Source organism: Pleurodeles waltl, chromosome 9 (assembly GCF_031143425.1).
Source record: "Pleurodeles waltl isolate 20211129_DDA chromosome 9, aPleWal1.hap1.20221129, whole genome shotgun sequence".
In the NCBI taxonomy this organism is placed as follows: domain Eukaryota; kingdom Metazoa; phylum Chordata; class Amphibia; order Caudata; family Salamandridae; genus Pleurodeles; species Pleurodeles waltl.
The window spans coordinates 188,661,292-188,689,106 of record NC_090448.1 but is presented as its reverse complement, the minus strand read 5'-3'; positions in this window follow the sequence as shown (position 1 = coordinate 188,689,106).

The window sequence follows — 27,815 nt, the reverse complement described above, 5'->3', positions numbered from 1 at the left end:
AGGTCCTTTTCATTGAGGCTACTCTCAATGTCCTCAGAGGAGCTGGACTCCACTAGGGGGGAGACCATGATCCAGTGAGCACCATCCTTGGGGACAGGGCCCTTGGGGCCCTGTCTTCTCATTAGATTAGGAGGGTGGAGTTCATCCTCCTGATCCTTAACTTCTTCCTTATCTGTGGGGAGGTTTTTCTCGTCATCAGGGTGTTCACTTTTATTCTCTATCTAGAGCTCCTGGAGCTTCACCTTGGTAGGATTAGATCCATTCTTTCAATCTGTAGAGGGACCTTAACCCTCTCATCCCAAAATGGAGGTCTGGGTGAGTTTGAGCTCCACAACCATGTCCTCTGAGCTGTTCATTTTGTTGTCAAAGTCGTGAATTACTTTTAGGAACTAAAAACTACGTCTAGCTACAAGTGTGCATGTGCTTGGTTGTGGGGGGTCTGATAGGGTGGCACAAAACATGCTGCAGCCCACAGGGACCCTCCCTGGTCACAGAGACCTTGGTAACACTGGTACCTTTCACAAGGGATTAGCTGTGTGCCATGGGTGTGCCCATTGTGGAGACAATGGTACAGTTTAGGGAAAGAACACTGGTGCTGGGGCCTCATTAACAGGATCCCAGCACAGTTACAGTCAAGTGAGCATCAATATCAGGCAAAAAGTGGGGGGCATGCCAAAAGTAGCACTCTCTTACAGGCTCAAAAATAAACTGTGCATCATCAGTGCCTTCTTTAAGAAAGGTGCATGAGAAATCACCTTTATGATTTCTGTCCATATTTTAAACTCCACTTGCTGACACACCCATAATGCATTCCCTATAGTGCCTTTGTCACAGCAATTCTCCCTTTAGTTTACCACCAAAGGACAAGCTCTGTAGTAACATCCATGTATCAACAATATAATACCAGTTCTCTGGTGATGAGTAAGTGGTCCGATTTCAAACAGAGCAGTTCGGCAGTAGTATAGATGCAAAACCTACTTGTTGGTATTGTTTCTCTTTCCAGAGGATTCAAAGGCCACAACTCACATAGTAGCAGCAGGAATAAACAGAGGTATACAGCTGCAAAAAAAAACACAATTCCATGAACACACTCACACCAAAACTGTCCTCTGCCTTATCCTCACAACTGGCTTTACTAAGGATTGCAAAATAAGTGCATCATCAAACATTTTCTTCCTGTCAAAGTAAAAGGGGTTTTAATGAAAACTTTAACTAGCACGGACTTCCAACTGAGGCAGTCTTAATGTTGTTTCTTTATACCACATGTAAGTAGTGCATTCTGCTTTTATTTCCTTGCTTTCTGGAACTTGCCTTTTCATTTTTGTCTCATAAATGTGTCAGTACAACCTTCAAATATGAGGGCTATGTCACTCCATGAATGCCAAAAAAGATTAGTCCTATGATGCCACTCTCTGTGATGTCATTCTCTGATGTCACTTCTTGTGATGTCAGATGCAATTTGGAGGTGGGCCTTGCATCTTCCCTTTCGGCCCTTAGGACCAGACCAGTCAACAGCAGATGACAAAAGTGAAATATGGCCAGTTTCCCCTCTGTTGCAAAGACTGCTCAAAAACATTTGCTGACAATCCTTCCAGTGCCGATTAAACCTTGTGGAGGCCCCAAGGCAGTTGAAATTTTGGGGACCTCTTCACAAATGATCTAATATTTTTTTAATTTTACCAACCAACAATTCTAATGAACCATTTTTATTACACAAAACTAAACATTACTCGTATGTAGTTTACACTGAATTGTTTTACAAACTGACAGCTGACAGAAGATTAGCTTTTAAGAGACAAAGGCCCTCATTAAAACTTCGGCGGTCTTTGTCAAAGACCGCCGAAGCTGTGGGTGCCAGTATACCGCCAGTGCTGGCGGTATATCTGGCTCCCTATTTTGACTTTTCCATTGGGCCAGTGGATGGTAACAGTGTTACCGTCTGCAGGCCCAGCGGAAAAGTCACATCAACATTGCAGACGGCTCGTAATAGAGCCGGTGGCAATGCTGATGTGCAGCAACACCCATCACACATTTCACTGCCCGCAATTCAGGCAGTGATATGCGCGATAGGGCTGTGCCTGGGGGCCCCTGCACTGCCCATACCAAGTGCATAGCCAGTGCAAGGGCCCCCAGGGGTACCCTGAGTCCCCCTTACCACCAGCCTTTCCATGGCGGTGTTTACCGCCGTGGCTAGGGTGGCAGTCGGGGACTCATATTCTGCTGCCCTGGGGATTACGCCTGGCGGTATAGTGGAGGGGCCGTCGGTATGGCCATGGCTATTGCGCAACAGTCATAATAGCTGGCAGAACACCGCCAGCCTATTGGCGGTGTTACTGCCAGCTTACCGCCGGCCGCCAGGGTGGTAATGAGGCCCAAAGTGTTACGTGAATCTCACGGTTTATGTACTTTTAAGTTGTGAAGGGGTACAGTACATTAATACAATATTTCCTCCACAGAGTATTTAATGTAACGTTTTATTTTCTTTGAGTTGATTCAATTTTTTCTATCTTTGGAAACACTTTAAGAAAGCTTCATTATAATTTTTTTTCAAGATCAAATCAATATTATTTTAATCAGCTTTTGTGGGCCCCAAAAAGGAGTAGGCCCATAGGCCAGCGCCTATTTTGACTATTTGGTAATCAGGCACTAGTTTCTTCTAGGTTTGATATGACTAGCCACAGTAAAGGACAGATATGCAGTGTCAGGCACAGAGGCAGTTGCAGCATCACAACACCCAATTGTTCACACTGTCCAAAATAACACCTCCAGTAGTTGAAGCAGCCTGTAAATGCCTTCATTGCCAGTTGTACAAAAGCGTAGTCAGCGAATAAGCTCCTGTTATGCCTCTGCTGCAATTGTCAATGTTGACACATTTCAGTATCCAGTGAAAGTGGGCTACCAAACAGTTTTCCTCAAAAAGTATCACCTTCCGTCTGCTGCGAAGACAAACTATAAAAAAAAAAGCATATAGAGAAATACAATTTACCTACAGAGTGTTTCCAAAAGAGTTAACCTACACACGATAAAGTATGTACTGCAGTACACGATGCTTAGATCTTCTCCATTGTCCCTATAGTGCAGGCCAGAGATTCATTAAACAGCGATTGTATGCCGGCATGCTTCTATTCCCGTAATATGAAGAAACTAAGATTCGTTTCTCTGAGCAATCATGTTTCACCATGCTGGGCAAATTGGGAAAATAAATATGATTTTCAGGTGCATCTAGGTAATTTCACTAACTCCTATTTGTACGATGTAGTAGGTACTTTATAGACCGTTGGTCTGATTGTGTATTCTGACTAAATATTGCACTATACAGCTTTTGAGGGCACGTCACAGAAAGTTAACGGCGGTGTAAATCATTAGCACCATTTTGCTGTGGTCGTAATACAGAGTGGTGGAAATAGTATTGGCACCAAGCCAAAAACTGTACCAATTGTTTTTCGCAGTATTTGTGTGGATTTCGAATAAGAGGTGGATGCAGCACATCACCTAAATTTTCATTTGCAAAGGATGATTTTCTATCTGTATTATAGAAGTGGCAAAAACAAAAAGTAGTCAACGTCAGATTATATTTGGATATCTACTCGTGTTTGAATATCTACTCATGGATTATGAGGCATTTCGTATACTTGTTCTTGTTTGCTGTAAACGGTGTTTTAAGCTACCGCTTTGATGCACACGGTTTCATAATCCGTTTTCGCTGTACTTTCTCTATATTTCGCCGGGTGAAAAAAATCATTGTTATGTGAACTGTAAAACAATCATATGCCGTTTCATATGACAAGAGCAATAACAAGGCTGCAAATTAATGTGCAGGTGTTTGGACCAGTGAATATTTTCTGTTATGTGTTCTAAGGTTTCTGTTTTATTCAATTCCCTCGCAGCCCAGTTTTCCCGTTTCAGCAGTTGTTAAAATGTGTCATAATTTTTTTAATTTTTTTGTTTCTGCTGGTTGCTTCCGTATGTATAATTGCATATCTGAGAATATCCCTCAAGATCCGTGCGTTTACTGTACGTCCAATAAATTCATTCAATTTTAGCAAATACATAAATGGCATAGGAAAAAGCAAACAATCGCGGGAAGCCCTTTGGGCTTGTTTTTTTTAAATTGAACAATAGCAGCAAAGTTAGAGCTATTTGTAGGTAGATTAGAGTGACTTTATTTCCATTACAGCGTGCAGCACAGACCGAAAGGTCAGGCTTGTTGACATCATGGAAAATCCCATCAGTGAAAGTTGAATTTAAAAGTGTTGTTCATGAATATGTTTGATCTGTGAGGGGTACCATATGGTTCTGAGAATAAAGTAACTGTCATATAAACAAAAGGCCTCTGCAGCGTAACTGAATAAATGATATGATCTTGCATTTAGGTAAAGGGTGTGATTCACAGCAGAACAGCTATCAAACTGTCATTTTGTGAGACATGCGTGTTGTTGAGCTATGTCTACTTTTCAACTCGCTCTGGTGTTTACCTTTATAACGAGTATTGAGGAAGCTGTAGAATTTCGGAGTTGGCTATAGAAACGCCAAGCCTGCTGGAGCCATATGTGCGATTCTGTCACTAAGCAATGAGGTAGAGATCTAGAATGGTAGAGGGTTTCTAATATGGAACGTGAGGGAAAGGCATTTCTGGCATTTGCTGATGTATCTTGATGTGGATTGGTTGTCTCCCAATACTTATTAAAGAAGATGCGATATAGGATATACTTTTACAACAGTGTGGCTCCTTCGTTGAACTTTTACATTTGGCAATGAGGGACGTGCTTCACTCAGCCCCCTGCTCTGAATCATTAGCTCACGCATGCGTATCGCTAGCGAGACGTTTAGGAATTAGAAAAGGACTCGGAGCCCTGTCGACGTCACGTCAGTGTTTTTAATTGGCAAAATGGCTTGCCTGTTAGAATCTGCTTCTTTTGATTAGTGGAAGGCACGCATATGTTATGCCTTTTCCGGTGGTTAGCCCTCCTCAAGCACAGTGACCAAGTACAGAAAACATGCGAGGCTCGCTGGGTTTGTGGACTACTTTTTCTCTGTTTTCGCAGCACGATCTCGCTGGGCAGAAGTCGAGCGCTTCACATACTATCGACCTTGTTTATAATTGTTTTGACTAGGCCTTAAGAAAATTTGCACAATACGTTTTTGAAGGCTGGCCGTGTGGAAGCATAGTTTTATGACTGTTGTTTCACTGGGGCTGTGGTAGATGGATTCCCCATGGGATTGCTAACGCGTCCCTCTATGATAATTTATTAGTCATTAGGACTTGTTTTAGGCTAATGAATCTTTTGACCCAGTTGAGAGACACCTTAGGACGACATACCTAATCAATATGTCAATTAATACATCAATAATGTCATCAGTATTTATTACCACAATGCATTTCACTTTCGTCAAAGACATTAATCAACTCAAGACACCACCATGACCTTGCAGTCATGAATAACCACACCAGTTTAGTAGAATTTTTAAGATGTTTATTACCTATTGATTACAATTCTAGAAGCATGTGTGTTAATCTCAAAACCAAAACACTCAATTACATTGTCATAATTTGGCAACTTGAATAGGACTTCATCAAAGCAAGAAACGCAATTATTAGAACATAACACAGCGTCAACATAGATCAACTTTAGCACAGTGTCATCAACGCGTCAGTTCAACAAAGCATACATTCAGTCATTTGTCTATTTGCGTCAGTGTAGTGAACCCTTATCCTAACCACTGATTAGCATTAGCATGTTGGGCTTCATGCAAACAATTTAGAACACCAATTTGGAAAAACATCTAACTATGGTCTCTGTCAAAAGTAAGCAGTTGGTACCTAGAAAGGAAAAGCAAACAGACAAAGCACAATTTCATTGTCATTTTTACCCTCCAAGGTTTGGGTCAGCACCCAGGTTCAGCCTTCGTCTTCAGGACATCAGTCGATTCGCCATCAGTCAAAAAACTCAGCTCCCAGGGAAAAGGGTCACTTCCCTCATAAGGAGGTAAAGTATAAAATGGGCAATCTAAGGAAAAGGATGGTTTAAGTAAAACCATATAAGTCACCAAACAGAGTGACAAAGGGCCTGATTACAACTTTGGAGGAGGTGTTAATCTGTCCCAAAAGTGACGGTAAAGTGGCGGATATACCACCAGCCGCATTACGAGTCCATTATATCCAATGGAACTCGTAATACGGCTGGTGGTATGTCCGTCACATTTGGGTCGGATTAACACCTCCTCCAAAGTTGTAATCAGGCCCAAAGTTTCTGGATCAAATCAGCAGCATCTCCCTAACCCACCTCTAGTCTAATTTACTTCCTGGTGACAGGGGTTTTTATCCCTTTTTCATTGTACATTCCCCTAAACCTTAATTGGTCAAATGTTATACCCCAGTATCTTTAGCCAATTAGAAAACAGGTTATGTCATTAATCTTTCACCCCACAATAGTTCACAGATATTTTATTGGTCCATATGATTGACGTCTTCAGAGGTAGCACATCCGGTATGATTTCATCCTTCTGTAATTCTTTGCACATCATTTGGTCAGTAGCTCCATTGTCTGTACCGGTTTAAGCGACCTTGTACATTACACTAATCTACACTGTTGCATTTCAGTTTATTACATTTCTACAAGCAATATGAATTGCACGAGAACGGATCTACTATGGTTACATTCAGCTTCTAGTTTGAAGAAAACAAGAGGTCATGTCCTTTTGCGAGTCAGCACACTGCTCGTTTAGAAAAACACATTTAATAAGAGAGCCAAGCAGCTAGGCTTTGGCTCATGCTAACTTAAGCCCTACAAAATTTATTAGCACTATTTAATAACATAATCATTAATAATTAGTAGAAAACTATTCAATTACAATAATTCATAAACATTAGTCATTTTATTAGTCCACGTATACATTGGCGGCCACTCCCCGTGGTCACATTTCAAGTGCACGTTTAAGCAAAAATACATTACTACAGTTTCTATGCGGCATTATCACACATTAATTCATAAACATTTCATGTTAATATAGATTATATAAACTACACTCTCTCAGTCCCTCCTCTGATTACGTTCGCCATCACACAAACCTTTCCCTTTTAACCTTTCACTTTTAATTATTCACCTTGCGCATAATACGCATTTCAACATCTTGACCTTTATGTGAACTCTCCCAAATTTCATTAAACATTTTCTCCCTTTCATTTTCTTTGTTCCTTTTGTTTCGCTTTGTCCAATTTCTTTTAATTCTATCATTAATTTTGCATGCTCCCCATAAACCTAATAAACAGATCAGAACAATTAATAGACCCCCTAGAATTTTTGCCAGAACCCCATTCGAAATATTGCTAAACCAGCTCCCTACTCCGGCAATTTCTTTTCCAACTTTCTCCCACACTCCAGGTTCCTTCAAATCTGCACTATCTCTAGTTAGGTTAGTAAGCATACCCCTAATCTTCTTACTATTATCTGGAATAAATGAGCAACAATAACACTCGTTGAGCATCTTACAGACCCCGCCGCTCTTTGCTAAAAGAATGTCTAAAGCAAGCCGGTTTTGAAGAGTCATAGCTCTTTCCGCAGCAAGTTCAGTATCCATCAGATGTATAGCCCCTGTAAAATTTGTCAGCATGTTGTCCACAGTAGTAGACAACTTTCGAATCTTTATGTAGTTTAAAATAACCCCTACTGAAGGAATTATGGCTCCAAAAATGTCATTAATGACAGCAGCCTCTGTCTTTCATTTTGGTCTAGTATGTTGTAATTCAGAAATTTTAGGTATTTGTTTTAAGTCATCAATCTGGTAAATCTTTGGGAAAACTATCCCCAAATAACATGTCCCATATCATCCCTTAGGGAGACGGTAATAAGCGTTAAGCCCACAAATATAATAGATCCCAGGGATCGCTGGATCCCGTCCATTTAACATGAATGTCCATTTACTCTGAAACAAAAACACATGCCTGCATTCTCTCATTCCCACAAATAAAGGGGCATATTTATACTCTGTTTGCACCGGAATTGCGTTGTTTTTTTTGATGCAATTCCGACGCAAAACTAACTCAATATTTATACTTTGGCGTTAGACGCGTCTAGCACCAAAGTCCATGGAGTTTGCGTCATTTTTTAGCGTGGACACCTACTTTGCGTTAATGATATGCAAGGTAGGCGTTCCCGTCTAAAAAATTGACTCCAAGGCATGTGCGCCGTATTTACACTCCCGGGCAAAACTCCCGCCCGGGAGTGGGCGGGTCAAAAAAAATGACGTACGGCCGCTTTTGTGCCGTTTTTTAGCGCCTGGACAAGGCAGGCGTTAAGGGACCTGTGGGCTCGGAAGGAGCCCAGAGGTGCCCTCCCATGCCCCCAGGGACACCCCCTGTCACCCTTGCCCACCCCAGGAGGACACCCAAGGCTGGAGGGACCCATCCCAGGGACATTAAAGTAAGTTCCGGTAAGTATTTTTAAATATTTTTTTTGTGGCATAGGGGGGCCTAATTTGTGCCCCCCTACATGCCACTATGCCCAATGACCATGCCCAGGGACAGAAGTCCCCAGGGCATGGCCATTGGGCAAGGGGGCATGACTCCTGTCTTTGCTAAGACAGGAGTCATTTCTATGGGGGTTGGGAGTCGAAAAAAATGGCGCAAATCGGGTTGAGGCGAAAAATTTGCCTCAGCCTGACTTGCCCCATTTTTGGGCGCCCAAGCTCCATATCCCCCTACGCCGGCGCTGCCTGGTGTACGTCGTTTTTTTCCACGCACACCAGGCAGCGCCGGCGGCTAACGCCGGCTAACGTCATTGATGAAATACGGCGCCCGCATGGCGCTTCAGAATGGCGTTAGCTGGCGCTAATTTTTTTGACGCAAAACTGCGTTACCGCAGTTTTCCGTCAAAAAGTATAAATATGGCCCAAAGTGTCATGATCAGATTTTGGCCTCTATATGCAAAGCCTGCCTACATGTAATGCATCTATAGCTAATTTGCCTTGTGTTTTTATTGCAGTGTAAGCATAGTCATTTGCATATGTGCGTTTCTCTAGCCCTTTCTCTAGTCTCTCTTTCAATGCTTTGCGTCTATCATCAGTGTGATCTAAAAAGCTTTTCTCTACAGGTGTTAATAAGCAGGTCAGATTGTTGCAGTGTGCATAAGCTGTCCCAAATGTAAGTGTCGGTTCAAAGAAACCTCTAACTAATTTTATACTATGATCCTTAGTTAATTTGTTCAGAAATTCAATCACAGGCACAAATGAAAACACCACATCCAAATTAGAATAAAAGTATTGCACATGATCCTGGTGATAGAATCTTGTTAGTAGCAGATTACAGCTTATCCCGTAGGTTAAAGGCAGACTATGGTAAGTGACCTCCTCCTGTACTGATGAAGGAATCTTTGTACACACATAACAGTTTCTTGCATCCATTGTATCAACATACTCATTCAGCAAGCGATAGAAGACATTAGTAGAAAGTTCCCCTTTTGAATTAGTTCCCTCATGCAAGTGTTTTGTATCTTGCTCAAACTTTTCCCACGGTGTTAGTGTTGCAGACTCAGGTTTTGAAGCATTGTTAGTCGCTTTCTTATTCAACCACGGCATTCCCACAATCACACCCACAATTATTATTGCACACACAATACCTAAAATAACACTCAACCAACCACACACTTTGCCCTTTTTCGCCACTACCTCTATTGTAGGCCATGATCTGTAAAGAATCAGATAGCACAATAACTCAAAGCAAACAATCAACTTGAGGACGATTTGTAAGCTCCTTTTTTTTTTTCTTGATGCAAAGTCTCTCTCTCTCTCTCTGCGTGTATTTACAGCATTTCACTCACCCCAGGACCCTTTTGTCAAATCAGGTTAGCAACTTGTCATAATCGGTTTTCAGAGTCAACTCAGGTTATCAGTGTCACACCCGGTAATTTTCAGTCTCTTTTCTCAGCTTTTCAGATTTTAATCTCAATTTCAATTTTTAACACAGTCTCTTTCTCTGTTTGAATTCGGGTTCCGTAGTATTGGCCTGCTACCTCTTGATCAAAACAAAATGCTAGGAATTCTTGTTGCCATTCAGATGTTGTTGCATATGCCCATTCAGGACCTGCGTACCTTCTATTTGCCACTCTTTTTCTTTTCAGCCTGCATTCATTTTGCAATTCTCCTTCACTTAGATCCTCTTTTCTAGTTGTATCGATTTCTTCTGTTATTGTTTCACCTGGTATGGCCTTTTCTCTTGCAGCTTGTTTCTTTGGCCAGTTATCACCCTTATGCGTCTTCTTCCTGCTCGACCTTTCGGGACGCTAAACAGCACCCTCCTCTTGTGCTATGATGTTTTCTCTTGACGGACCTGCAACTGGCTCGGGAGATGCTGGTGTGCTTTGACCTCCCTCTGCTATTTCCCCTTCTTCCTCTGGGTCTGTAACAAGGTTCAAGCTCTAACCTGTATCCGTCTACTTCTGGGAGAACCTCTCCTTGACTTAGTTCTCCTGCTGCCTCTACTGAGATAGGCTCACAGTCACCTCTCTTGAACTCATTTGCTGTTTGAGGGACTAGGCAGTCCTCAGTGGGCTCTCCTGCAGTCTCAGTTCCCCTTTGGCTGTTCTCTGGCCATGAGACTTCCTTCTCTGGAATTGCTGAGTCGGAAACTTCAAGTTCCTCATCAGTCGGACATGTCACTTTCTTTGTGTGACTGGCATGTATCCAGTTTGGAACGCCTGCACATTTCACAGCAGAGGTTGTTGTCAGTATTACTTGATATGGCCCTTTCCAGCGTGGCTCCAAACACAACTTCCTCACATGCTTCTTGACAACCACCCAGTCACCGGTTTGCAGGGTGTGACCTGGATCACTGATCGGTGGCAATGTGTTGGCTTCCACCTGGTGGGAAAAAGAACGGACCACATCAGCCAAACCTTTGCAGTAGTCTAACACCATATCATCCGTGATATTCACAAGAGTATTTGCAGGTACTGCGGGCAACCTCATAGCTCTGCCCAGGAGAGTCTCATGGGGTGATAGTCCTGTCTTCTTATCAGGGGTATTTCTCATCGACATCAGCACTAAGGGCAATGCATCTGGCCATTTCATATTGGTAGCTGCGCACATTTTTGCCATTCTCGACTTCAAGGTACCATTCATCTGTTCCACTAGTCCTGATGCTTCAGGGTGGTAGCTACAATGCAGCTTCTGTTCAATGTCTAATGCAGCACACAAGAGCTTTATCACCTCATTGTCAAAGTGTCTGCCCCTATCTGATTCTAAAGAGACCGGAAATCCGAACCTTGGTATTAGCTCTCTAAGCAACAGCTTTGCAACCGTGAGACTGTCATTCCTACGTGTTGGGTAAGCTTCAATCCAGTGGCTGAAAACACACACAGTCACTAACAAGTACCTCAAGCCTCCACACATTGGCTTTTCAATGAAATCCATTTGCATCTTGCTGAACGGACCTCCAGCTCTCCCTATGTGGCTCAGAGTCACCACAGTCCCTTTTTCTGCATTCATCTGTTGACAGATGATGCACCTGTGACAGGTAACCTCTGCGGCTTGTCTGAATTTCGGATTGAACCAGTCAATTTTGAACAATCTGATCATTGTATCTCTCCGAAGATGTGCCTGCCCATGATAAAGTCTTGCAAACTGTGACAAAAGACTGTTTGGTCAGCTCTTTGTACGCATTGCATTATCTGCCAAGAGCGTTTTTCTTCTCTGCTAGCACGGCCCTGCAATGATTTTAGCTCATGTAATGTGTCAACCACTCTTAATGCAAAGTTAAAAAATGTTTCATTGTCAGTTTGCGGTAACAATTCCCACTGATCCTTGAGCGATATACAGTTCAGTGCCCAAAATCTTGCGACTTGATCTGCATAGCCGTTTCCCATGGACACAAAGTCTTGTGACTTGACATGAGCATTGCATTTCACCACGGCAATTTCAAGAGGTAACTGAATCGCATGCAACAAATCCTTAATCTGTTCGCCATTTTTAACTGGAGAACCAGAAGAGGTCATGAAACCCCTCTGTGACCACAATTGGCCAAAATCATGTACAATGCCAAATCCGTATCTGCTGTCAGTATAGACAGTGACTTTTAAATTTTCAGCTGCGTGGCATGCTTTAATAAGGGCAATTAATTCTGCCACTTGTGCGGAATACACTCTTTCGAGCCAAGAAGCCTCTATAATATCGGTTATTGTACATACAGCATAACCGGCTCTCAGTATTCCGACTGAGTCTCTCAAGCAGGAACAAACATTATGCAGTCATTTTCTTTTAACTGTGTATCTTGAATATCAGGTCTGGGTTTGGTACATAGTTCTGTCACCTCAAGACAGTCATGCTCCACTTCCTCTGTGTTACTAATCTCGCTATTTTCAACCGGAAGTAGAGTTGCCGGGTTCAATACAGTACATTGTTTTAAGGAAACATTGGGTGATCCCAGAATGATTGTTTCATATCGGGTAAGTCGAGCATTTGTCATATGCTGAGTTTTAGTTCGAGTCAACAGAATTTCAACTGAATGTGGAACCATTACTGTTAAGGGATGTCCCATCACTATGCCTTCACACTGTGTGAGGCTCTGACCAACTGCTGCAACCGCGCGCAAACAACCCGGTAAGGCTGCTGCGACTGGGTCCAAGGTAGCTGGAAAATGTGCTACAGGGCGGTTTGCACCCCTGTGTTAAGACAAACAAAGAACAAGCATCACATTCATGACAGAACAGAAGAAAAGGCTTTGTGTAATCAGGCATACCTAAGGCTGGTGCCCTACACATGCACTCTCTCAGTTCCATGAATGACTCAAGCTTTTCCTCGGACAGAACTATGGTATACGGATCATCCTTAGTTTCCTTGCCTGTCAGCTTTATCAATGGTTTAGAGATAATCAAAAAGTTGGGAATCCACTGACGACAGTAGCCCACCATTCCCCAAAACATCCTGACATCTCTCTTTGTTGTTTGGGGGTTCATCTGCAGTATGGCTGTCACCCTTTCCTTTGATATTCTTCTGGACCCTTTCTCAATCAAGTGCCCTAAGTATTTAACCTCTTTCTGACAGTACTGCAGCTTCTTCGGGGACACTTTATGTCCGTTCTTTCCCAAGTGATTCAATAAGGCAATTGTGTCATACCTGCAGTCGTCTTTGGTTCTGGACGCAATCAGTAAGTCATCAATGTATTGCACCAGAGTCGAACTGAAAGTTCTAATGATTCCAAGTCCTTCTTCGAAATCTGATTGAAGATGGAAGGTGATTCAGAAAACCCTTGAGGAATTCTGCACCAACTGTACACCTTGTCCAGGAACTTGAAACTGAATAAAAATTGTCTGTCCTCATGAAGAGGCACCGAAAAGAATGCTTGAGACAGGTGCACAACCGTGAACCACTCTGCATCACACGGAATCTGGAACATGATTACTGCTGGATTCGGCACTATAGGGCAACATTTTACCACAATCCTGTTTATTTTCCTTAAGTCCTGCACAATTCAAACCTTCCGACAAGACTTTTTCAAACCCATTATTGGTGAATTACATGGACTGCTCAATACCTCCTTCAGAAGTCCTTGCTTTACAAAGTCCGCAATTATCTGCGACACCTGAATAAGGACATTTTGTGCCATGTGGTACTGCGGCACCTGAGGAAACATTGCATTCGGCTTAACTTGTACTTTAACCGGTTCAACTCCTTTTATCAGTCCTACTCTCTTTCCTGTTAGGTCCCACACTTTCTCTGTCACTGTTCCCTGTAACTCAGCTGGTAAGTCAGTCACTGTAAGCATCGGGAATAAGGTCATCAAAGGGTAATCTTCATTTGCGGTCTCCGTCTCTAACTCTGTGAATTGACCATCATCCCCTTCATCATCACTGTTTGTCTGCACCTCAATTCCATCATTAGAACAGGTAATCGAACATTTTGTTTTACACAGTAAGAGGGTCATTCTGACCCTGGCGGGCGGCAGACGCCGCCCGCCTGGGGGGAACCGCCAAATGGCCGCTCCGCGGTCAGAAGACCGCGGAGGCCATTCTGACTTTCCCGCTGGGCCGGCGGGCGCCCGCCAAGGGAGCGCCCGCCGGCCCAGCGGGAAAGGCCCTGCAACACAGAAACAACCGCCAGGAACAGGATGGCGGGAAGGGGGTCGGAATCTCCATGGCGGCGCTGCTTGCAGCGCCGCCATGGAGGTTCTGCCCAAGCAGAGGAAATCCGGCGGGAAACCGAATGGGCAATGAAGCACCGCCAGCCTGTTGGCGGTGCTTCCGTTGCCCCCGGCCCTGGCAGTCTTGTACCGCCAGGGTCGGAATGAGGCCCTAAGGCGGTCATTCCAACCGTGGCGGGCACCGCCGAATGACCGCACCGCGGTCAAAAGACCGCGGCGGCCATTCTGGCTTTCCCGCTGGGCCGGCGGGCGACCACCAAAAGTCCGCCCGCCGGCCCAGCGGGAAAGACCCAGCAACGATGAAGCCGGCTCCGAATGGAGCCGGCGGAGTTGCTGGGGTGCGACGGGTGCAGTGGCACCCATCGCGATTTTCAGTGTCTGCAAAGCAGACACTGAAAATCATTATGGGGCCCTGTTAGGGGGCCCCTGCACTGCCCCTGCCAGTGGCATGGGCAGTGCAGGGGCCCCCTGGGGCCCCACGACACCCGTTCCCGCCATCCTGTTACTGGCGGTAAAAACCGCCAGGAACGGGATGGCGAGAAGGGGGTCGGAATCCCCACGGCAGCGCTGCAAGCAGCGCCGCCATGGAGGATTCCCTGGGCCAGGGGAAAACCGGCGGGAAACCGCCGGTTCCCCTTTTCTTTACCGCCGCGGTCAGAATGGCCCAGGAAGCACCGCCAGCCTGTTGGCGGTGCTTCCGCAGTCGTTGGAGCCAGGGTCAGAATGACCCCCTAAGTCTCTTCACAGTAGGGACACGGGACTTGAATCGCAGACTACAAACTTATGGAGTCCCTGGAAGTTGCCAATCTCAACTTAAACTGGGTCGGTAATCGGATTTGTCAAGTACTGGTTTGATACTTCTACCACTCTTATGGTACGCACTGAAACTGGCAATTTCGGAACCTCTGCACTTCTGACTGTAGAGCGTGTAGCTCCTGTATCCACCAAGAATGAAACCTTGTGACCCATAACCTTTCCCTCTACATAGGGTCCCCTCTGATCTACTTCTAGGGACGCCGCGAGCCTGCACTCCTTACTGTCTGAACTATCATCCGACCATTCATCGTTCATTGCATCCTCACCACGCAATAGGAATTACTGCACTGTGTAATTTTGATTCACCATTTGGCCAGTGACCTGCTGAGGAAGCATCACCTGTTGCTGTCCCATTGTAGCTAATGGTAATTGCATTTGCTGTCTAGGTACCATGGGAACCTGCTGTTGTACCTGCTGCATCTGTGCCGGTTGAACACGAGGCATTTGTATTTGCTGCATGGGCTGTAACCCCTGCATCTGAACCATGTTATTTTGGAAGTTCTGATTTTGACCACACATTTTGAAATGTACCGACATCAGTGCTTTGCTGAACGACACCACCATGCACCACATCGGGGCATTCCCGCTTCCAATGCCCACGCCCCCGCACGCGTGACATGGTGACATCTTTTTCATCCTTTGAACGTCATTTTGAACCAAAACCGTATTCATATCTGGACCACGATTCACAAAACCTCGACCTTGGCCTCTCGGTTGTGACTGAAACATGCCATTCCCTTGTGGTTGCTGTTGTATCATCTGCTGAATCCCATTTCCTTGCATACCTGCCTGCGCTGCCTTAATCTGCATCACCATTACTTTCTCTTTCAACTTTCTCTGCTTTAACTCAATCTTATCGCTACAGTATTTTGCATACTGCAACACCTCATCAATCGGCTTCGCTTGCCAACAGATCAAATGATTCTTAATCATCTGGCTAACCTCTGGTCTCAGCTCTTCAACGAATCTAAACACAAGATGGTTAATGTCTTTCTGCTCAATAGTCTCAGTGCCACTGTAATGCTTGAACGCATTCAACAACCTCTCATAGTAAGCATGGATGGACTCTTTAACCTCCTGTGAGGTTCGATTGATTTTCTGCCAGTCACTTTCGACGACACCTATTGCTTCAAAAACTCAATCACTTTATGATAGTAATTCATCACCTCCTCAGATGGTGCTCCAGTCACCTTATCCCTTGCCGTCTCCTGTGACGGCCAGTCTACACCTCTCTTGCACTCAAGCCATAAGTCAGATGGAACAATGATCTCAAACAAGGTATTTAGGTCTTCCCAGAGACATTTTGCAAGCTTCACAAACCTGTCTGTCTGCCGATACCACTCTATCGGTTTGTCCCTCAACCTGGGATAATCATTTGTGAATGACAAAATGTCTCCCCTAGTCCACGGTACATGGACTAGAACCCCTCTAGCTGTTTCTCTCATTGGTAATATCTTTACTGTCCCGGTATCTGGTGAGGCCTTAGTTGGACTTGATCCCGGACTGTTGCTTTTCTCCTTATCTCTTTTCTTTGCCCATCTGCCTTCCCACTTTTCTAAGGCTCCCCAGATCTGCGCACTTTGCAGTATTTCTTTAAGCTGCGCTCTTATTCCGGCTGACCTCATGTGGTCGAAATCTTTAGAGTCGAAGTCTAGTCTGTAACTTCTTTTCAAATGTTTAGTATTCTCAATGTCAATATTGTATTTGCCTGCCAGGTTCGCCAACCTCTGATGGACCTTGCCCACTTCTTTAGCAATCTTGGGGCACAGATACCTTAACTCTGCTTCTATGTACGATTCTAATCTGTTTACCCCTATTGTCCCTTCCACTAGTTCAGCAACTTCCACACCCAGTCTTACAAAGTTCAGATACTCATCTCTCTCTGACCTCTCTGGCTTCTCCGCAGTTACTGCAGTCTTTTGTGAAGCATAGGTCTTTTCTAACCACTCATTCAATTGTTGCACAGAGAAACCTTGCAACAAAATGTTTCCTGACTTCATCAACGGTGACTGTGATGTCTCTGCACTCATTGTGGGGCCAGCACGCTCAACCCTGCTTGTCTCATTGCCTCTAGATGAGCTCCAATCAGACTGAGGTCTAACAAAGATCTGAGTCCTTCTGCTGCTTGTTCTCTTGGTAAAATGGTCTGGGGAGTTCCTGTGAACCGTCCTCTTGTTATTTCTGGTGTCCTCACTCCCTGATCGCATGTGCCAGACTTATCTTGCGCATACAGTGGTACTGGTGGACTAATTGTAATTGGTAGTGATATGGCAGCTGGTGTCTGACCTGGCCCCAAGCTTCGCGGAGCAGTAACTCCCAAAGATTGACTCACTGTAGCTGGTGCAGGTACTAACGGAGACCCTGCTGCTGTACCATAACTCTGAACCAGCTGTTGCTGCGGCAGGGGCAGCAATTGCGGAGTTGGCTCAAGCTGCACTAACCCTGATTTTGTATATATCGGATCAGGCGGCACTATCAGACTCGTAGTCGTCTCCAGTACTGGGACGTCTGGATAGATTCTCTGTATATGTGGTGGAGTTTGCAACTGTATCTGCATGTCTGTCGCAGTGGGTACACTGACACCATTCTGTATCAAACTCGTATCACTAGTCTGCACTGTATCTGTAACTCCCTTCTCCTGCGTATGGTTCCCAGGACCCGCACTAGTGCTCGGGACATTTTCATCTACTGCATAAGGTGGTGGGCAATCATGCAACAATTGATTAAGAAACTCTTCATCGTCCGAATCATCTTTTTATATCCAAGACCTCTTAGTTTCCTTAGGCTTATTAGAGTCCTTGTCTGTCTTACAGGTGGCTTTCTTTCCCTGTGTCTCGTCTCCCTGTGTTATTGCTGGAAACAATTTGAGTCCGTCAACTATTCCCCTTCTCCGCATTTTGCTCTCATTGTCCCATCTAGCCTCAGCTAAAGTCTTTTCTGCCCTTTTCGTTCTCCTTTCAAATTTCTGCTGTCTTTGTCGTATGGCCATTAAATCCCAGACCGCTAGTGCCTCATACTGGGCTGGCCTCGGAGGTGGCTTTTGCACACTTAACATCCACCTCAAATTCTCTAAAATTCTCGTATTGAACGTTCCGTGCTCCGGAAACGCTAAACATCCCTCCTTTTCTGTCAATTTGCACCACTGTTTCATCCATAAGCAAGGCGCGACACCCTTTTCCTCCATCACTATATAAGCTGGAGTACCCTCAGCCGGTGTAGGCTCCCCTTCACTCGCCTTAATGTATGCGTCTCCTTTCAGAGCGCTCCTAAAAGCCTTGATAAAGTTCATCTTTGCGTCTTTTCTTTTGTTTATATCTAATCAGGAAGTGACTTTAATTCCCAGGACACTCTTCACCCACCTTTCTCAACCTATTGCCTCTCACGGACGGTAGCCAATCCGTGCGCGACCCCTCTCGGCAACTGACCTATCCCAGCGCGGTACCACTGACGTCACACTCACACACACTGCAGCTGACAAAGTCTTGCGGCTTGTCCTCCTCACACTGGATTCATACCAAACTAATGCAATATATTGTGAGAACCCTTAACAACAACAACAACTAAAATTTGCCGCTTTACTACAGGAAGGGTAAAACATTAGCTTCAGAACTTTACAGAAATTTCACTTGAAGCCTCGGCCGCTACTTCTCAGTTCCCGCACCCGCAAGCAGCATTCGACCCGCAAATCCTACTCTCGACTTGTCAATGGTTTGTCCTAGTGCACTTTAGAACTTGCCAAATCTCCATCGAAGGTTTCATACATACAATTTGACTCAATCTCGACTTGTCAACCACGCCCGATTGACCTATTAAACCGCTCAAATTACAACATAAACCCAAGTGTCTCCTACACTTGTCAATATACTCCAGAGTCTTAGACCACGACGGGTCCGTACATTAACAACCAACCACGTGTATAATTTTGTAGCACAAAGCGCCACACTCATATGAAGTACACCGACTTCCCTACTCTCATACTGTGGAGTACACCCACTCCTACTAAAACAACATTACCTGGCCTAAATACACACAAACTTCACAGATCATCTGCAAAATGCATAAGCTGAGCAAGCGCAAATTCTACACCACACATGCTAAAACGCCAAGATCATTCCCAACTCACTTAGGCAGGCTCCGAGATCCCGGGAAAGTCATGGTGAATTTAGAAACCCATCATACCTCCAATTTGCATTATCTCAGAAAAACAATCTAAACAGTAATTCTCTGCCCTAGGGCCCCAAAGGGCCAAACCGTCGCTCTGCTACCAGAACTGCTAACGCGTCCCTCTATGATAATTTATTACACATTAGGACTCATTTTAGGCCAATTAATCTTTTAACCCATTTAAGAGACACCTTAGGACGAGATAGCTAATCAATATGTCAATTAATACGTCAATAATGTCATCAATATTTATTACCGCAATGCATTTCACTTTATTCAAAGACATTAATCAACTCAAGACACCACCATGACCTTGCAGTCATAAATAACCACACAAGTTTAGTAGAATTTTTATGATTTTTATTCCCTATTGATTACAATTCTAGAAACATGTGTGTTAATCTCAAAACCAAAACACTCAATAACATTGTCATAATTTGGCAACTTGAATAGGAATTCATCAAAGCAAGAAACGCAATTATTAGAACATAACACAAAGTCAACATAGGTCAACTTTAGCAGAGTGTCATCAACGCATTAGTTCAACAAAGCATAGGGCCAGATGTAGCAAACATTTTGCATGGTGCAAACTGTGAAAATCGCAGTTTGCGCCATGCAAAATGACGTTTGCGATGCTCATTCACAATTTGCGAGTTGGTACCGAATCGCAAATTGTGAATTCGACTCGCAAATAGGAAGGGGTGTTCCCTTCCTATTTGCGACTTGCATCGCTATGCTAAATTGCTTTGTGACCGCAAATGCGGTTGCAAAGCAAGTAGCAGTTACCACCAGTGTCACACTGGTAGTAACCCATTCGCAAAATGGAAGGGTTCCCCATAGGACCCCTTCCCCTTTGTGAATGTTGCCAAAAAGGGGTTTTCAGAGCAGGCAGTGGTCCAATGGAACGCTGCCTACTCTGAAAAACCGAAACCAAACGTTTCGTTATTTTTTTCATTTTGCAACTCGTTTTCCTTTAAGGAAAACCGGCTGCAAAATGAAAAAAAAAACTGCTTTATTTAAAAAGCAGTCACAGACATGGAGGTCTGCTGACTTCAGCAGGCCACCATCCCGGTGAGTGCAGGAACTCGCTATGGGCGACCCAGCTCATTAATATTCATGAGGTGGGTCTTTGCGACCCCATAGCGACTCGCAGAAGGTGTCTGAGACACCATTCTGCATATGGTTTTGCGACTCGGAAATTGCGAGTCGCAAAGAGTCGCAATTTCTGAGTCACAAAATCTAGTTTTGCTACATCTGGTCCATAGATTCAGTCATTTGTCTATTTGCGTTGATGTAGTGAACCCTTATCCTAACCACTGATTAGCATTAGCATGTTGGGCTTCATGCAAACAATTTAGAACACCAATTTGGAAAAACATCTAACTATGGTCTCTGTCAAAAGTAAGCAGTTGGTACCTAGAAAGGAAAAGCAAACAGACAAATCACAATTTCATTGTCATAGTTTCCTTCCAAGGTTTGGGTCAGCACTCAGGTTCAGCCTTCGTCTTCAAGACATCTGTCAATTCGCCATCAGTCAAAAGACTCAGCTCCCAGGGAAAAGGGTCACTTCCCTCATAAGGAGGTAAAGTGTAAAATGGGCAATCTAAGGAAAAGGATGGTTAAAGTAAAACCATATAAGTCACCAAACAGAGTGACAAAGTTTATGGATCAAATCAGCAGCATCTCCCTAACCCATCTCTAGTCTAATTTAGTTCCTGGTGACAGGGGTTTTTATCCCTTTTTCCTTGTACATTCCACTAAAACTTAATTGGTTAAATGTTATACCCCACTATCTTTAGCCAATTAGAAAACAGGTTATGTCATTAATCTTTCACCCCACATTAGTTCACAGATATTTTATTGGTCCATATGATTGACGTCTTCAGAGGTAGCACATCCGGTATGATTTCATCCTTCTGTAATTCTTTGCACATCTTTTGGTCAGTAGCTCCATTGTCTGTACCGGTTTAAGCTACCTTGAACATTACACTAATCTACACTGTTGCATTTCAGCTTATTACATTTCTACAAGCAATATGAATTTCATGAGAACGGATCTACTATGGTTACATTCAACTTCTAGTTTGAAGAAAACAAGAGGTCATGTCCTTTTGCGAGTCAGCACACTGCTCGTTTAGAAAAGCACATTTAATATGAGAGCCAGGCAGCTAGGCTTTGGCTCATGCTAACTTAAGGCCTACAACATTTATTAGCACTACTTAATAACGTAATTATTAATAATTAGTATAAAAGTATTCAATTACAATAATTCATAAACATTAGTCATTTTATTGGTCCACGTATACATTGGAGGCCACTCACTGTGGTCACATTTCAAGTGCACGTTTAAGCAAAAATACATTACTACAGTTTCTATGCGGCATTATCACACATTAATTTGTAAACATTTCATGTTAATATAGATTATATAAACTACACTCTCTCAGGATTATGCCTGATGCTATCATAAAAATGTAGCAGGTTTTTTTTTTTAACAGTGTGAGCAGTCCGGGGGTAACACACAAATCGCAGATAACTATCACCTCATGTGGCCCCTGGTCTGACCTGGAAGGCTAAAGGTTGAAATAGCATTACACCCTCGTTCCTTCAGCTTTTTCAAGGGCCAGTGTGACCAAAAATGTTCCAAACCTGTTATAACCTCCGGATACAATCAGGCATGTTTAATAACCTTAAGAAATGAAATTAGCATGTTTGAATGTTGTGTGATGGAGTCCAAAAAACAAGCATATCGAATTGTAAGCATTCCGTGGCAGCATGCATGCTTAAAACACATAAAACAGGGAACGCCTATGTTGCGATGTTGTTTCACGTGGATGCACTGTCGAGGCCTCTTTAATGTATCTTTGGACTTGTCAGCAAATAATACTTACATCTTAAATGCTTTGACGTTTGAAAGGAATATCAGTCCCACGTGTACGTTGTACACCTCGTATTTTGACTCTACTTTACACTAAATGTGGACTGTCAGGAAAATGTTCAGCATTGAGAAATTATATTTAAAGTTGGCTCGAATTTGCATTTGGATCGGTTCAGTGGAGGACTGTGGTCACACAAGAGTTTTGCTTTCCAAGCTTGTCAAAAAGAGTTGGAATGGATGGAATTCTTGTTCCCCTCAACTTACCATACCCGTGATTACATGGGTTCTAGTTGATCCATTCTCATGGTGTCACACTTTATTTTACATTGATATCAAAGTCTAGTCAGATGCCTGTTGGTGCTATGGACTGTGCCCTTCTATTCTCTCTACTTCTGTCACTCGCCCATCCATGATGCGCTTGTCTATGTGCTTTTCCCTATTACTTCCCATGCCCTCTGTGTTGCTTCCCCCTACCCTTTGTGTTTCTTCACCCCACTTGCACCCTTTGTATTGGCTTCCTGCACTCTCTGGCTTAATTAAAATAAATAAAGGCATTTTTAGTTTCTTTTTAGTTACCAATCCAACTTGTCACATATTATGCTATTTTGAAGATCCCTGAGTAGCCATCTCTTGTAAGTGGCACAACATGCCTCATGAAGTCTTCAATGCTGTCAGTTCTTGTAAATATTGTGGTGCATCAAAAGTAGTGCATGGAACAAATCCACCATTATATGCTCACAATCTTATTTGTATCCTCTTAAGGTAAAGTGTTGTAATGGCCGGCCCTGTAAAAACAATGTAAAGGTTTTCAAAATGCATAACAGCACTACAGTTTAAAACAATTTGCTTTGATTAAAGGGAGGTTTGCGTTAGGAAAGGAAAAAAACAGGCCCTGGAACACTTTAGATTACAAACTTGATTTACATGATTGCTGACGCTGATGACATTAACTGCACATTAATACATTATCTGCAACAGGTCGGTTATCAGGAGGTTAAACGTGATGGCAAAAACACATCGGGCTTCCACAGCTATTTTATCAGCAATTTTACAAATAGCACAAGAGCAAAAAAGACTCACTATTTAGTTGCAGGTCATTTTGGATAAATAAGTCTAAGATATATAGTTTTGTGCTTTTTTGTATGAAGTGTATACGACTATGGTGTTTTTTTTACAAACAAAAATGTGCTCCCATTTGAAAGCAAGTTTTTATGATCGTACATGGTGAGCATTCCTGTAACACTGCCAGATATGCTTAATTTTTTAGGGTCGAACACACAAGCTCTCCGTCCCTGTTGTAATATCTCTTTGGGCTTGTAACCACGCCCATGTTACGCCTGTCACTTTCATTGGTTTGTGGGTTTGCCTTTTAAAATCCGCTTGATTTCATTAGTGAAAGGCATGCACATGCCTCCTCGAGTGCACCTGCCATCTAATGAAATCCTATGAGGCTCCATGTTTTCAGCCTGGTTTCTGCACTACTTGTTTTTTTTTTTTTTTCCACACAGCACGATTACATAGCGCAATCACGTATATTTTTTTTCTTTCTATTTGTGTGGCAAGAAAAGTCCAGTTAGGAGTTTACAACACTAATAGCTCTAACTTGAGCAAATGGGAGACATGTTGTTTTGCAAATGCTTGTTTTTATTAGGTATTGCTTTGGGAACAAAGTGAAGAGCAGCGGAGACCTCAACACTTATTTGTGATTGACAGGTATCAATGTGATTCCTTAAAGATTGGCGCAAAGAAGAACTGTGAACAAGATTGCACCTGTTTTGTTTTGAGGCTCAGACACATTTTGAGAAGCTTCAACGCACAGGAACACATTAACGGCCATCAAGTGAGCGTTCACACCTCTCCAGCTTCATCTAATATGGCTTAGATATCTACATGAGCACTTGTTCTCTAGCAACTTCAAGCCTAAAAACTGTGGCGTCATCACATTGCGCAGTAATAGTGGGAGATTTCAAGCAACCGTGGCAGAGACGCATCGGAGCAATTCCACACACTTCGGTTGTCTAGTAACTACATTCAGTTTATGCGTTACATGTTGCATGTTTGTGACGATCCGCATAACCAGGAGAAAAGAATAACAAGTGCTGGCTGAGACAGCAGCTGTGGTGTGTGTCATGGTGAACAAAGAAGATGCAGAGCCGCGTTAATGTGACACACACTCTTTATTTATCATTACAATGCCCGCCTGTCTATATCATAGGCTTTATATAATGTACTGACCGCTACCATTTTGGTATGACAAATGTACCTGCTCAAAATGGGGTTCGGGTAATTCTCCATATGCAGAACCACCACATGAGGTTGCCCACCTACATGTAACACTACATTCCTACCCATCTTAGGATAAAATAAAAATCAACTAAAACCATGTCAGACTTTCTATCCTTGGCGTGGTCTCCCTTAACTTTTTGCCTCTGTTTCGCAGGTTGTTGATGTGTGTTAGACTCTGATTTTGCTGTTTTTGTTACTCTGGGCACTTTACCACTGCTAATCAGTGTTAAAGTGCAAGTGCTCCTTTACAAAATATGTGCGTAATTGGCTTATCCATGATTGGCATATTTGATTTATTAGCAAGTCCCTAGGACGGTGCACTAGAGGTGCCCAGGGCCTGTAAATCAAATGCTACTAGTGGGCCTGCAACACTGGTTGTGCCACCCACATAAGTAGCTCTCTAATCGTGTCCCAGACCTGCCACTGCAGTGTCTGTGTGTGCAGTTTTAACTGTAAATTTTACTTGGCAAGTGTACTCACTTGCCAGGCCTAAACCTTCCCTTTTCTTACATGTAAGGCATCCCCCCCCAGATAGGACCTAGGTAGCCCCAAGGGCAGGGTGCAGTGTATGATTAAAGTAGTACATATCATAATGTATTTTATATGCCCTGACATTGAAATATCGTTAAATTTGTTTTCACTGTTGCAAGGCCTTTCCCTCTCATAGGTTAACATGAGGGCTACCTTTAAACCTGATTAAAGTGTAGCTTCCCTTTGGGAGTGGATGGACATGTGGAGTTTGGGGTCTCTGAGCTCACAATTTAAAAATACATCTTTTAGTAAAGTTGGTTTTAAGACTGTGTGTTTGAAAATGCCACTTTTAGAAAGTGACCATTTTCTTGCTTATACCATTTCTGTGACTCTGTCTGTTTGTGGATTGCCTGTCTGGGTCAGATTGACAGTTGGGCTGGTCACACCTCACACTAGACAGTGACACAAAGGGAGCTGGGGTGTAGTCTGCATTTCCTAATGAGCCATCTGTGCTTAGAGGGAGGGGAAGAGTGGTCACTTACACCTGAAAGGGCTGTGCCTGTCCTCACACAATGCCATCTCCAACCCCCTGGTGAGTGTCTGGGGCCTGGCCTGGGCAAGGCAGGATTTCACATTCAAGAGAGACTTTGCTTTGAAGTAGGCCTACTTCAAAGGATAAATTGGGTATAAGAAGTGCCCCCAAAACCACAAACTTTAGAACACTCCTGGAAACCAAGAGGGACCTCTGCCTGGAGAGAGCTGAAGAGCTGAGGAAGAAGAGCTGCCCTGCCTGTGCTTTGTGGAGCTATCCTGCAGTTACTGCTTCTGTCAGAGTAAGAGAGCAAAGACTAGTCTTTGTGTGCCTTCCATCTTGTGAAGATCTCCACAGGCTTGATTTAGAGCTTGCCTCCTGGAGTCTCTGGAGAGACTCGTACTCTGCCCTGTGGTGCCCATCCAGTTCCTGGGACCCTGAAAGGAGAAGCTGGCAGCCTAAGAGAAAGAAATCCACGCACCGAATGCCGCGTGGGGAAAAGATTGACGCAACTCCGATCTGTGGCTGAAGAAAAGACGCGCTGCCGGCTTCACGGCTGCAAATCGACACTCGCCTGCAATACAACCGAAGAATCGACGCATGGAGCTGGAGAAACACGGAGGCTGGGAGATAGCAACCCGCGCTGCGTTGTTTGCAGATCATCATGTGGCTGGATTTGTAATGCAAACACTGCTGGGCATGTAAAAACAACGCAAGGCCTGCCTGGCCCGGAGAGTGCTGACCGGATCGACGCATCGCACTCCTGCAGAGAGAAGAAACGATGCGCCCGACCTGACGAAAGGAGAAATGACGCAAGGTCTCACTTTTGAGTGAAATCAACGCATTGCACGCCCTTTTTGATGCACACTCACCTGTGTGGGGTTATTTTTGATGCACCCAAGGTACATTTCCATACCAATAGTGTAAGTGTGTGTTTTAAACTACATAAAGACTCTTTTTGGTTTTTAATTGATAACTTGACTTGTGTATTGTGGATTTTTGTCGTTTTGGCCTTGTTTTGTTTGGATAGATATTTCCTATTTTTCTAAATCTGTGTTGTGTCATTTTATAGTGTTTTCATTAAGTTACTGTGTTTGTTGTTACACATACTTTACACCTAGCACTCTGAAGTTAAGCCTACTGGTTGTGCCAAGCTACCAAGGGGGTAAGCAGGGGTTATCGGAGGGTGATTCTCTTTTACCCTGACTAGAGTGAGGGTCCTTGCTTGGAGAGGGTGTAACCTGACTGCCAACCAAAGACCCCATTTTTAACAAACCCATACTGAAAATTGCTACTAAACCAACCAGGACACAGGTGCCAAATGGCCTGGGGCTGGAAGAAGGAGACACCCCCAAGAGGGCACCCATCTACTCAGTCATAAAGTCAGCATGCCTACTGGACGGATGAGGGTTGGACTGAAGACTTTTTATAATATCCCGTCCCAGACCTGCCAGGCAGTGATTCTGAAGTCCCTCTAGTGACTGGCAACCTCACTGCCAGATCCTGGGCCTCAACAGCCATTGAAGTGGGGGTTCCGTATGCGGCCAGCAGCTCAGGTGCCTGTCTGTCTCTGTGGGAGAGCGCCCTGCCTAACGGAGATTCAGTGGGAAGGGCAAAGTCCTTGTTGTCACTCATAGGTCTCTCGCTCAGAGAACCACCATCCCCGCCCTCGGAGGGTAAGGGCATAGAGAACTTTTTGAACTGTGATATGTCCTCGTGTCTTTCTTGCTGCACTTTTCAGCTGTTACTGTGGTTCCTTTGACGGCTATTAACGTCCACGACTCTGCCTCAAAAGGTAGCCTAAACTTCCCTCCTGGATGACTGTCTTTAACCAATACTGTGTCCCCCACCCGGATGGTGCCCACTAGGCCCTCTGCTTCCGGGAAGCATAAGCACTGTTACGTGGTCTCTGTGCTGTTGATTGGTTCAGAGGACGCTGTTGTGTGAGCCACAGAGGGTGGTATGGAATGGTGTCCGTTACCATTCTCCCAAAACACAGCTGGCTCAGGTTGACTCAGTTGGTAGCATGGGGCGTAACCCTCTATTCACAGACAAATGTATAGCTGTTGCACTCAACTTTCTGGAACTCAGCTACCGCTATGCAAAGGGTCTTGACAATGTTCTCACAAATCTCTCGAATTCCCCATTGGTATGGGGCCACCTCGGCGTGATCTGCCGACATTTGGTGATTCGGGATCCTAGGAACTCTGACCACTCGTAGCTGTTAAATGGGGGTCCATTGTCGGTGTGAATCCCACCAAAAAGGCCATGGGTGGCCATCATTTTGCCTTGCTTTGGTATGACCACTGATGCAGAGGTGGTTGGTGTTTGACCTGACAGCCTTGGGGCAGTCACCCTCAACTTTTTGCCTGCCTCCCTCCACTTTTTGACACTGTTTTTGCTGGTTTTAGGACTCTGCACACTTTACCACTGCTAACCAGTGCTAAAGTGCATATGCTCTCTCCCTGAAAACATGGAGACATTGTTGTATACCCAATTGGCATATTTATTTTACTTGTAGGTCCCCAGTAAAGTGC